General features: G+C 38.2%; 1 pseudogene; it reads right to left on the minus strand.

Moving 5' to 3' along the window:
* Positions 1 to 7650: 7650 nt before the first annotated feature.
* On the minus strand, positions 7651 to 8072 carry LOC119520896 (annotated as a pseudogene).
* Between the last annotated feature and the right edge of the window lie 1149 nt (positions 8073 to 9221).

Here is a 9221-nt window from a genome sequence, read left to right on the forward strand (position 1 = left end):
ACATCCATCAGAAATTAACAGACCATAGTCATTTCTGGGCATCCCCAGAACGTTAAATAGCTTATCTGTTCTTCTTGGATTATTGTTCCCCCTTCCTTAATTGCTCTCTACTGCTAGTTCCCCTACATTCTACATTATAAACCATTTGTTTTACATTTTTCAAAGTTCACATTAGTGGTAGCATATAATATTTCTCTTTTTGTGCCGGGCTTATTTCGCTCAGCATTATGTCTTCAAGGTTCATCCATGTTGTCATATGTTTCACCAGATCGTTCCTTCTTACTGCCGCGTAGTATTCCATCGTGTGTATATACCACATTTTATTTATCCACTCATCTGTTGAAGGACATTTGGGTTGTTTCCATCTCTTGGCAATTGTGAATAGTGCTGCTATGAACATTGGCGTGCAGATATCTGTTCGTGTCCCTGCTTTCCAATCTTCCGGGTATATACCGAGAAGTGCAATCGCTGGATCGAATGGTAGCTCTATATCTAGTTTTCTAAGGAACTGCCAGACTGTCTTCCAGAGTGGCTGAACCATTATACAGTCCCATCAACAGTGAATAAGAGTTCCAATTTCTCCACATCCCCTCCAGCATTTGTAGTTTCCTGTTTGTTTAATGGCAGCCATTCTAACCGGTGTTAGATGGTATCTCATTGTGGTCTTAATTTGCATCTCTATAATAGCTAGTGAAGCTGAACATTTTTTCATGTGTTTCTTGGCCATTTGTATTTCCTCTTCAGAGAACTGTCTTTTCATATCTTTTGCCCATTTTATAATTGGGCTGTCTGTACTATTGTCATTGAGTTGTAGGATTTCTTTGTATATGCAAGATATCAGTCTTTTGTCAGATACATGGTTTCCAAAAATTTTTTCCCATTGAGTTGGCTGCCTCTTTACCTTTTTGAGAAATTCCTTTGAGGTGCAGAAACTTCTAAGCTTGAGGAGTTCCCATTTATCTATTTTCTCTTTTGTTGCTTGTGCTTTGGGTGTAAAGTCTAGGAAGTGGCCTCCTAATACAAGGTCTTGAAGATGTTTTCCTACATTATCTTCTAGGAGTTTTATGGTACTTTCTTTTATATTGAGATCTTTGGTCCATTTTCAGTTAATTTTTGTGTAGGGGGTGAGTTAGGGGTCCTCTTTCATTCTTTTGGATATGGATATCCAACTCTCCCAGCCCCATTTGTTGAAAAGACCATTATGGCTCAGTTCGGTGACTTTGGGGGCCTTATCAAAGATCAGTCGGCCATAGATCTGAGGGTCTATCTCTGAATTCTCAATTCGATTCCATTGATCTATATGTCTATCTTTGTGCCAGTACCATGCTGTTTTGGCAACTGTGGCTTTATAATAAGCTTCAAAGTCAGGGAGTGTAAGTCCTCCCACTTCGTTTTTCTTTTTTAGAGTGTCTTTAGCAATTCGAGGCATCTTCCCTTTCCAAATAAATTTGATAACTAGCTTTTCCAAGTCTGCAAAGTAGGTTGTTGGAATTTTGATTGGGATTGCATTGAATCTGTAGATGAGTTTGGGTAGAATTGATATCTTAATGACATTTAGCCTTCCTATCCATGAACATGGAATATTTTTCCATCTTTTAAGGTCCCCTTCTATTTCTTTTAGTAGAGTTATGTAGTTTTCTTTGTATAGGTCTTTTACATCTTTGGTTAAGTTTATTCCTAGGTACTTGATTTTTTTAGTTGCTATTGAAAATGGTATCTTTTTCTTGAGTGTCTCTTCAGTTTGTTCATTTCTAGCATATAGAAACATTACTGACTTATGTGCATTAATCTTGTATCCCGCTACTTTGCTAAATTTGTTGATTAGCTCTAGTAGGTGTATCGTTGATTTCTCAGGGTTTTCTAGATATAAGATCATATCATCTGCAAACAATGACAGTTTTACTTCTTCTTTTCCAATTTGGATGCCTTTTATTTCTTTGTCTTGCCGGATTGCCCTGGCTAGCACTTCCAGCACAATGTTGAATAACAGTGGTGACAGCGGGCATCCTTGTCTTGTTCCTGATCTTAGAGGGAAGGCTTTCAGTCTCTCACCATTGAGTACTATGCTGGCTGTGGGTTTTTCATATATGCTCTTTATCATGTTGAGGAAGTTTCCTTCAATTCCTACCTTTTGAAGTGTTTTTATCAAAAAGGGATGTTGGATTTTGTCAAATGCTTTTTCAGCATCTATTGAGATGATCAATTGATTTTTCCCTTTCGAGTTTTTAATGTGTTGTAATACATTGATTGTTTTTCTTATGTTGAACCATCCTTGCATGCCTGGAATGAACCCCACTTGGTCATGGTGTATGATTTTTTTAATGTGTCTTTGGATTCGATTTGCAAGTATTTTGTTGAGGATTTTTGCATCTATATTCATTAGGGAGATTGGCCGGTAGTTTTCCTTTTTTGTAGCATCTTTGCCTGGTTTTGGTATTAGATTGATGTTAGCTTCATAAAATGAGTTAGGTAGTGTTCCATTTTCTTCAATGTTTTGAAAGAGTTTGAGTAAGATTGGTGTCAGTTCTTTCTGGAAAGTTTGGTAGAATTCCCCTGTGAAGCCATCTGGCCCTGGGCATTTATTTGTGGGAAGATTTTTGATGACTGATTGGATCTCTTTGCTTGTGATGGGTTGGTTGAGGTCTTCTATTTCTTCTCTGGTCAGTCTAGGTTGTTCATATGTTTCCAGGAAATTGTCCATTTCTTCTACGTTATCCAGTTTGTTGCCATACAGTTGTTCATAGTATCCTCTTATAATTTTTTTAATTTCTTCAGGATCTGCAGTTATGTCACCTTTTTCATTCATTATTTTGTTTATATGGGTCTTCTCTCTTTTTGATTTTGTCAGTCTAGCTAGGGGCTTGTCAATCTTGTTGATCTTCTCAAAGAACCAACTTTTGGTGATATTTATCCTTTCTATTGTTTTTTTGTTCTCTATGTCATTTATTTCTGCTTTAATCCTTGTTATTTCTTTTCTTGTACTTGGTTTAGGATTGGTTTGCTGTTCATTTTCTAGCTTCTTCAGTTGATCCATTAGTTCTTTGATTTTGGCTCTTTCTTCCTTTTTAATATATGCGTTTAGTGCTATAAATTTCCCCCTTAGCACTGCTTTTGCTGCATCCCATAGGTTTTGGTATGTTGTGTTCTCATTTTCATTCGTCTCTATATGTTTAGCAATTTCTCTTGCTATTTCTTCTTTAACCCACTGATTGTTTAGGATTGTGTTGTTTAACCTCCAGGTATTTGTGAATTTTCTAAGTCTCTGATGGTTATTGACTTCTAATTGTATTCCATTGTGGCCAGAGAATGTGCTTTGAATAATTTCAATCTTTTTAAATTTATTGAGGCTTGTTTTATGTCCCAGCATATGATCTATTCTGGAGAAAGTTCCGTGAGCACTAGAAAAGTATGTGTATCCTGGTGATTTGGGATGTAATGTCCTGTAGATGTCTGTTAAATCTAATTCATTTATCAGATTGTTTAGGTTTTCAATTTCCTTATTGGTCTTCTGTCTGGTTGATCTATCTATAGGAGAGAGTGATGTGTTGAAGTCTCCCACGATTATTGTGGAAACATCAATTGCTTCCTTTAGTTTTGCCAATGTTTCTCTCATGTATTTTGTGGCACCTTGATTGGGTGCATAGACATTTACGATTGTTATTTCTTCTTGCTGAATTGCCCCTTTTATTAGTATGTAGTGGCCTTCTTTGTCTCTCAAAACATCCCTGCATTTGAAGTCTATTTTATCTGAGATTAATATTGCTACACCTGCTTTCTTTTGGCTGTAGCTTGCATGAAATATTTTTTTCCATCATTTCACTTTCAGTTTCTTTGTGTCCCTGTGTCTAAGATGAGTCTCTTGTATGCAACATATTGATGGTTCATTTTTTTTGATCCATTCTGCGAATCTATATCTTTTAATTGGGGAGTTTAATCCATTTACATTCAACGTTAAAACCGTGAAGGCATTTCTTGAATCGGCCATCTTATCCTTTGGATTATGTTTGCCATATTTTTCCCTCTCTCTATTAATATCCTTTATTGTACCCATACCGAATCTCTTTAGTACTGAACCTTTCTCCAAGTCTGTCTGTCCTGTCTTTGTTTCTCTGTCTGTAGGGCTCCCTTTAGTATCTCCAGTAGGGCAGGTCTCTTGTTAGCAAATTCTCTCAGCATTTCTTTGTCTGTGAAAAATTTAAGCTCTCCCTCAAATTTGAAGGAGAGCTTTGCTGGATAAAGTATTCTTGGCTGGAAATTCCTCTCACTCAGAATTTTAAATATATCGTGCCACTGCCTTCTCGCCTCCATGGTGGCTGCTGAGTAGTCACTACTTAGTCTTATGCTGTTTCCTTTGTATGTGGTGAATTGCTTTTCTCTTGCTGCTTTCAGAACTTGCTCCTTCTCTTCTATGTTTGACAGTGTGATCAGTATATGTCTCGGAGTGGGTTTTTTTGGATTTATTCTATTTGGAGTTCGCTGAGCATTTATGATTTGTGTATTTATGTTGTTTAGAAGATTTGGGAAGTTTTCCCCAACAATTTCTTTGAATACTCTTCCTAGACCTTTACCCTTTTCTTCCCCTTCTGGGACACCAATGAGTCTTATATTCGGACGTTTCATATTATCTATCATATCCCTGAGGTCCATTTCGAGTTTTTCAATTTTTTTCCCCATTCTTTCTTTTATGCTTTCATTTTCCATTCTGTCATCTTCCAGGTCACTGATTCGTTGTTCAACTTCCTCTAGTCTTGTACTATGAGTGTCCAGAATCTTTTTAATTTGGTCAACAGTTTCTTTAATTTCCATAAGATCATCCATTTTTTTATTTAGTCTTGCAATGTCTTCTTTATGCTCTTCTAGGGTCTTCTTGATTTCCTTCATATCCCGTACTATGGTCTCATTGTTCATCTTTAGTTCTTTGAGTAGCTGCTCTAGGTGTGTCTCTTCTGGTCTTTTGATTTGGGTGCTTGGGCTTGGGTTGTCCATATCGTCTGGTTTTTTCATATGCTTTATAATTTTCTGTTGTTTTTGGCCTCGTGGCATTTGCTGAACTTGATAGGGTTCTTTTAGGGTTTGTAGACCAGTTGAAGTCCTTATCTCTAATTTATCAGATCTACAGCTTCGTGGAGTACACTTTCTCTAACTAACCAGCAGGTGGCGTCCACGAGCCACCTGTTCTCCACAAGCCAGATCTCCCCTGCTTAGCCTTTTTGGTGAGTGGGGAAGTGAGTCTTGTGGGGCCCAATTGGTGTACCAAGCTTGCGTGTGTAGTTGGTGTTGCCTGCCCTGTATGTGGGGCGTGTTTCTGGGCAGTCGGGGAGGGGGGGGTGGCCCTAACAATCAAATCTCCCTGATGATCCTAGAGTTTTAAAGCTACTGCAATAGTCTAATCCTTCAGTTCAGTCCTGCCACAGTTTGTCTCTGCCACTGACCCACAAGTCTTTGGTATTGGCGTATGGCTCCTGAGACTTGCAAGTGGGCCCCTCTTCCAGGCTGTGCACCCCGGGTCCTCTGTTGAGGGATGACTGTGCTATGTCACAGGTGAGTGCCGTCCCCCCAGGGCAGTTCTGGGCTGCTGGGCTGTGTTGGGAGGCTCCCAGTCTGCTCAAATGATGGCTGAATGGGGCTCTGTTAATTCACACTGCTCCCCCTTCCCAGCTCTGGGACATTCAGTTGAGGTTGCAGGGAAGGCTAATGTCCACGCCCAGTTTTGTGGTGTGTGCCTGTTATTTGAAGCACTTCCGTCACACTGGGTTGTCTGGGGCAGCTCTGGGCTATGGGGCTGGCGATGGGCAGGAGTGTTTCCTGTCCACCAGGATGGTGGCTGTGAGCGGACACCCCCCTTTTCTTGGGAAGTTGTGTTGTTTAGTGAATTTTCTCAGCCACTGGATTATTGCCTTTTGTCTCAGAGCTCTCTTAGTTCTGCTCTTGATTTGACGTGCCCAAATTTCAATTCTTTGAAGCTTTCTGTATTGAGCTTCTTAGAGTAATTGTTTTAGAAAAAGCAAAAAGGATTTTAAAAAAAAAAAAAAAATGGCCCTCCTCAGAGATCTAATGGGTTATTGAAATGCTAATAGACAAAGCAACCAGGGCCATTAAGGAAAGGTGCACAGGGCAGAGAGATCAGCCTTGCTTCGGGATTTGCATATGCGCCTCAAGGCCTGATCTCCGCCCTTCCCCTTTCTGTGTTCACCAGAACTCCAAAAATCCTCTGCTTTTATTTTGGAGTTTTTCGTGTTGTTTTTTTTCTATGCCTGTCTCCTCTCTGCTGGGCTGGCTGCTCTCAGAGTCTCTGGTGTCTTGTCTCAGTCTATCTATGGTTGGAGTTTGAATCAGTAGAATGAGTTTCCGACAAGAGCAGCCACTGCAATTCTCCCTTCTCCTTCCTGGAGCTGACAGTCCCTCCTCCCCCGGGACTGAGCCTGGCAGGGAGGGGCGCGGGTCCCCTGGCCGCAAAAACTTACAGATTTCGCTGATCTCAGCAGTTCCACGTTTTCATGAGTGTTGTATGAAGTATGCCCAAAGACAGATTGCTCTGTGGTGTCCAGTCCACGCAGTTCCTGGCTTTTTACCTACTTTCCTGGAGGAGTAACTAAAACATACAGCTCACCAGTCTGCCATCTTGCCCCGCCTCTCCCGCTCCTTATTTTTGATTCCTCATTAGTGGTGACTGATTTGACACAATATGCATCTCCCAGTGGATGATCAAGGGAAAACAAATGTATCCCATTTTACAGAGACAATTTTGCTGCTTTCAACCTTCTGGGGAAAGCACTAGCTGAAGTTAAAGAGGAAAGCTATTAATTAAAATAAAGTTAGGGAATAAGTTACCTGTGAATTTCATTTACTCACATTATGGCTAGCCCCTCCCTATGGCAGTTAACTGAAAACAGTCCAGATCATTATTTGCAGCTATATTAGGTCATTTTCAAACCTCCATTTACAGTCATCATTAATTTCATTATCTCCACTATTATGGTTTCATACCATACATTCTACATTGTTCATATTTCCCATTTCCATAATCCAAATAACCAAATAAATTCTATCCCTTCCCTTATAGACTCTAAAACAGGATTATTGGAATGCTTTTAGTTCTATGTGAAGACAGCAATATTTACAATATTTAGCTTTTGTGACACCTATAAACACTGGGGAAATTACTTGCAGAGTAACTAATGAAAGAAGAATATAGACTTGTAAATATTGACCGTATAGTTGTGTATCTCTTTTAGCATAAGGATTTGGTGCTCTACAAATATTTCCTCACCTCCACCATGACCCACCATCATGATGCAATAATTTAAATCCTTATGCCATTAAAATAATATTATGAAATATTACCATCAGTTTTTAACTATATACACAAATAATTAATTGGCAATATCTAGTTTCAAATTAGATCCCTGGAATATGGCAAAATAGAGGCTGGTTATTTTTGTCTTAAACATAATTATTAAAATCACGTTTTGTTCAAAGAGTAGAAGATAATTTGACATTCTCAGTGCTCCATTTTGAAATGATACTTGCCTCTTAGTTTATTGAAAAAGAAGTTTTGAAAGTTATATATATGGGTTTCATTTAAATTATGCAGCCATCTTTTATTATTATTATCCCAGATCATTTTTAATGAAGAGCTCTCTCATCAAATTAAGTGTGGTATTTCACAACTATAGGAATGAAAATTACTAGCAAAATAACAACAACAAAACAATGATAGCTTTTATTTTGAATCAGTGCCATAACATTTGTATTCAAAGCTGTTTGGATCTTTTGATAAAAGTAGTTGCATTATACAATAAGGTTTCTGATTTTCCCTGTATTTCATATAGTCTATCCCCTCTTTCAATTACCTTTGCAAAAATTTCTTGCATGTCCTCAATAACTCCATTCACTTGATTCCGAACATGCTTAATTTTATTATTTATATGTCCAAATCTTGGTCCAGAAGTTCCCCTTAGGAAAAAATCCTCCTCTCCATCCCAGTCATCATCCAAACTATTTCTCCTCTCAATTTTCACAGAAACAGTGACATCATCATCATTGATGTGGCACTTGAACTTGGGAAGCATATTACTCTTTTCCTTTCCAGCAGAATTAATATTCACCACCTGTGGCTTCTGGGAACTCTGGGCAGCTCTCTGGGAACTCAGGGCAGACAGCACTAATTAGACAGGATAAGGGGCTGGAAGGAGGAGAGGGAGTGATAGTGGGGGCCCACCTGGCATTGGTTTCTCCACCATAGCTGTGCTCCAGGGCTCATTAAGCAGATCCTATATTACCTTTTAAGAGTTTTACAGTTTTAACTTTTGTATTTAGGTCCTTCATACATTTTGAGTTGATTTTGGAGTACCCTGTGAGATGGGGGTCTACCTTCATTTTTCTGCATATGGATATCCAGTTTCCCTTGAAGAGGTCATTCATTACCTGCTGCATGTATTTACCTTATTTGTCAATTAGTCATAGATGTGTGGGTCTATTTCTGCATTTCAAATTCCATTCCATTGTTATATTTGTCTATCTTTAGGCCTGTACCACACTGTTTTGATTACTGTTGACTTGTAAAACAATTTGAAATCAGGAAGTGTGAGTCCTCCAAACCTGTTCTTCTTTTTCAAAATCAATAGTGCTATTCATTGCCCCATTCAGTTCCAAATGAATTTGAGGATCAGCTTCCAAATTTCTGCAAAAACAAACAAACAAAAAAGAAACAAACAAAAACAAAAAACAAACAAAAAACCCATAAAAGGCTGCTGGAAATTTGATAGGGATTTCATTGAATTTGTATATTACTTTGAGTAATATTGACATATTATCAATGTTAACTGTTCCAATCCATGAGCCTAATATATCTTCCCATTTATTTAGTTCTTCTTTCTGTAGTGTTTTGCAGTCTTCAACATAAAGTCTTCTGTATCCTTATATACATTTTTCCTAGATATTTTATTCTTTTAGATGTTATTGTTAATGGAATTTTTTCCCTTTAATCTACTCTGCGGAATTTCTCTGCTAGTGTGTGAGAATAAATGGTTTTGCATGTTGGCCTTGTAGCACACAACTCTGCTGAATTCATTTGTTAGCACAAATGATTTTCTTGTGGATTTCTTTGGATTTTGTATATATAAAATCATACTTCTCTAAATAGAGATACTTTAACATTTCTTTTCCAATTTCAATAGCTTTTATTTATTTTCCTTGCCTAGTGGTTCCATTAGAATATA

The sequence above is a fragment of the Choloepus didactylus genome, chromosome 26 (genome assembly GCF_015220235.1).
Source record: "Choloepus didactylus isolate mChoDid1 chromosome 26, mChoDid1.pri, whole genome shotgun sequence".
NCBI classification, from domain to species: domain Eukaryota; kingdom Metazoa; phylum Chordata; class Mammalia; order Pilosa; family Megalonychidae; genus Choloepus; species Choloepus didactylus.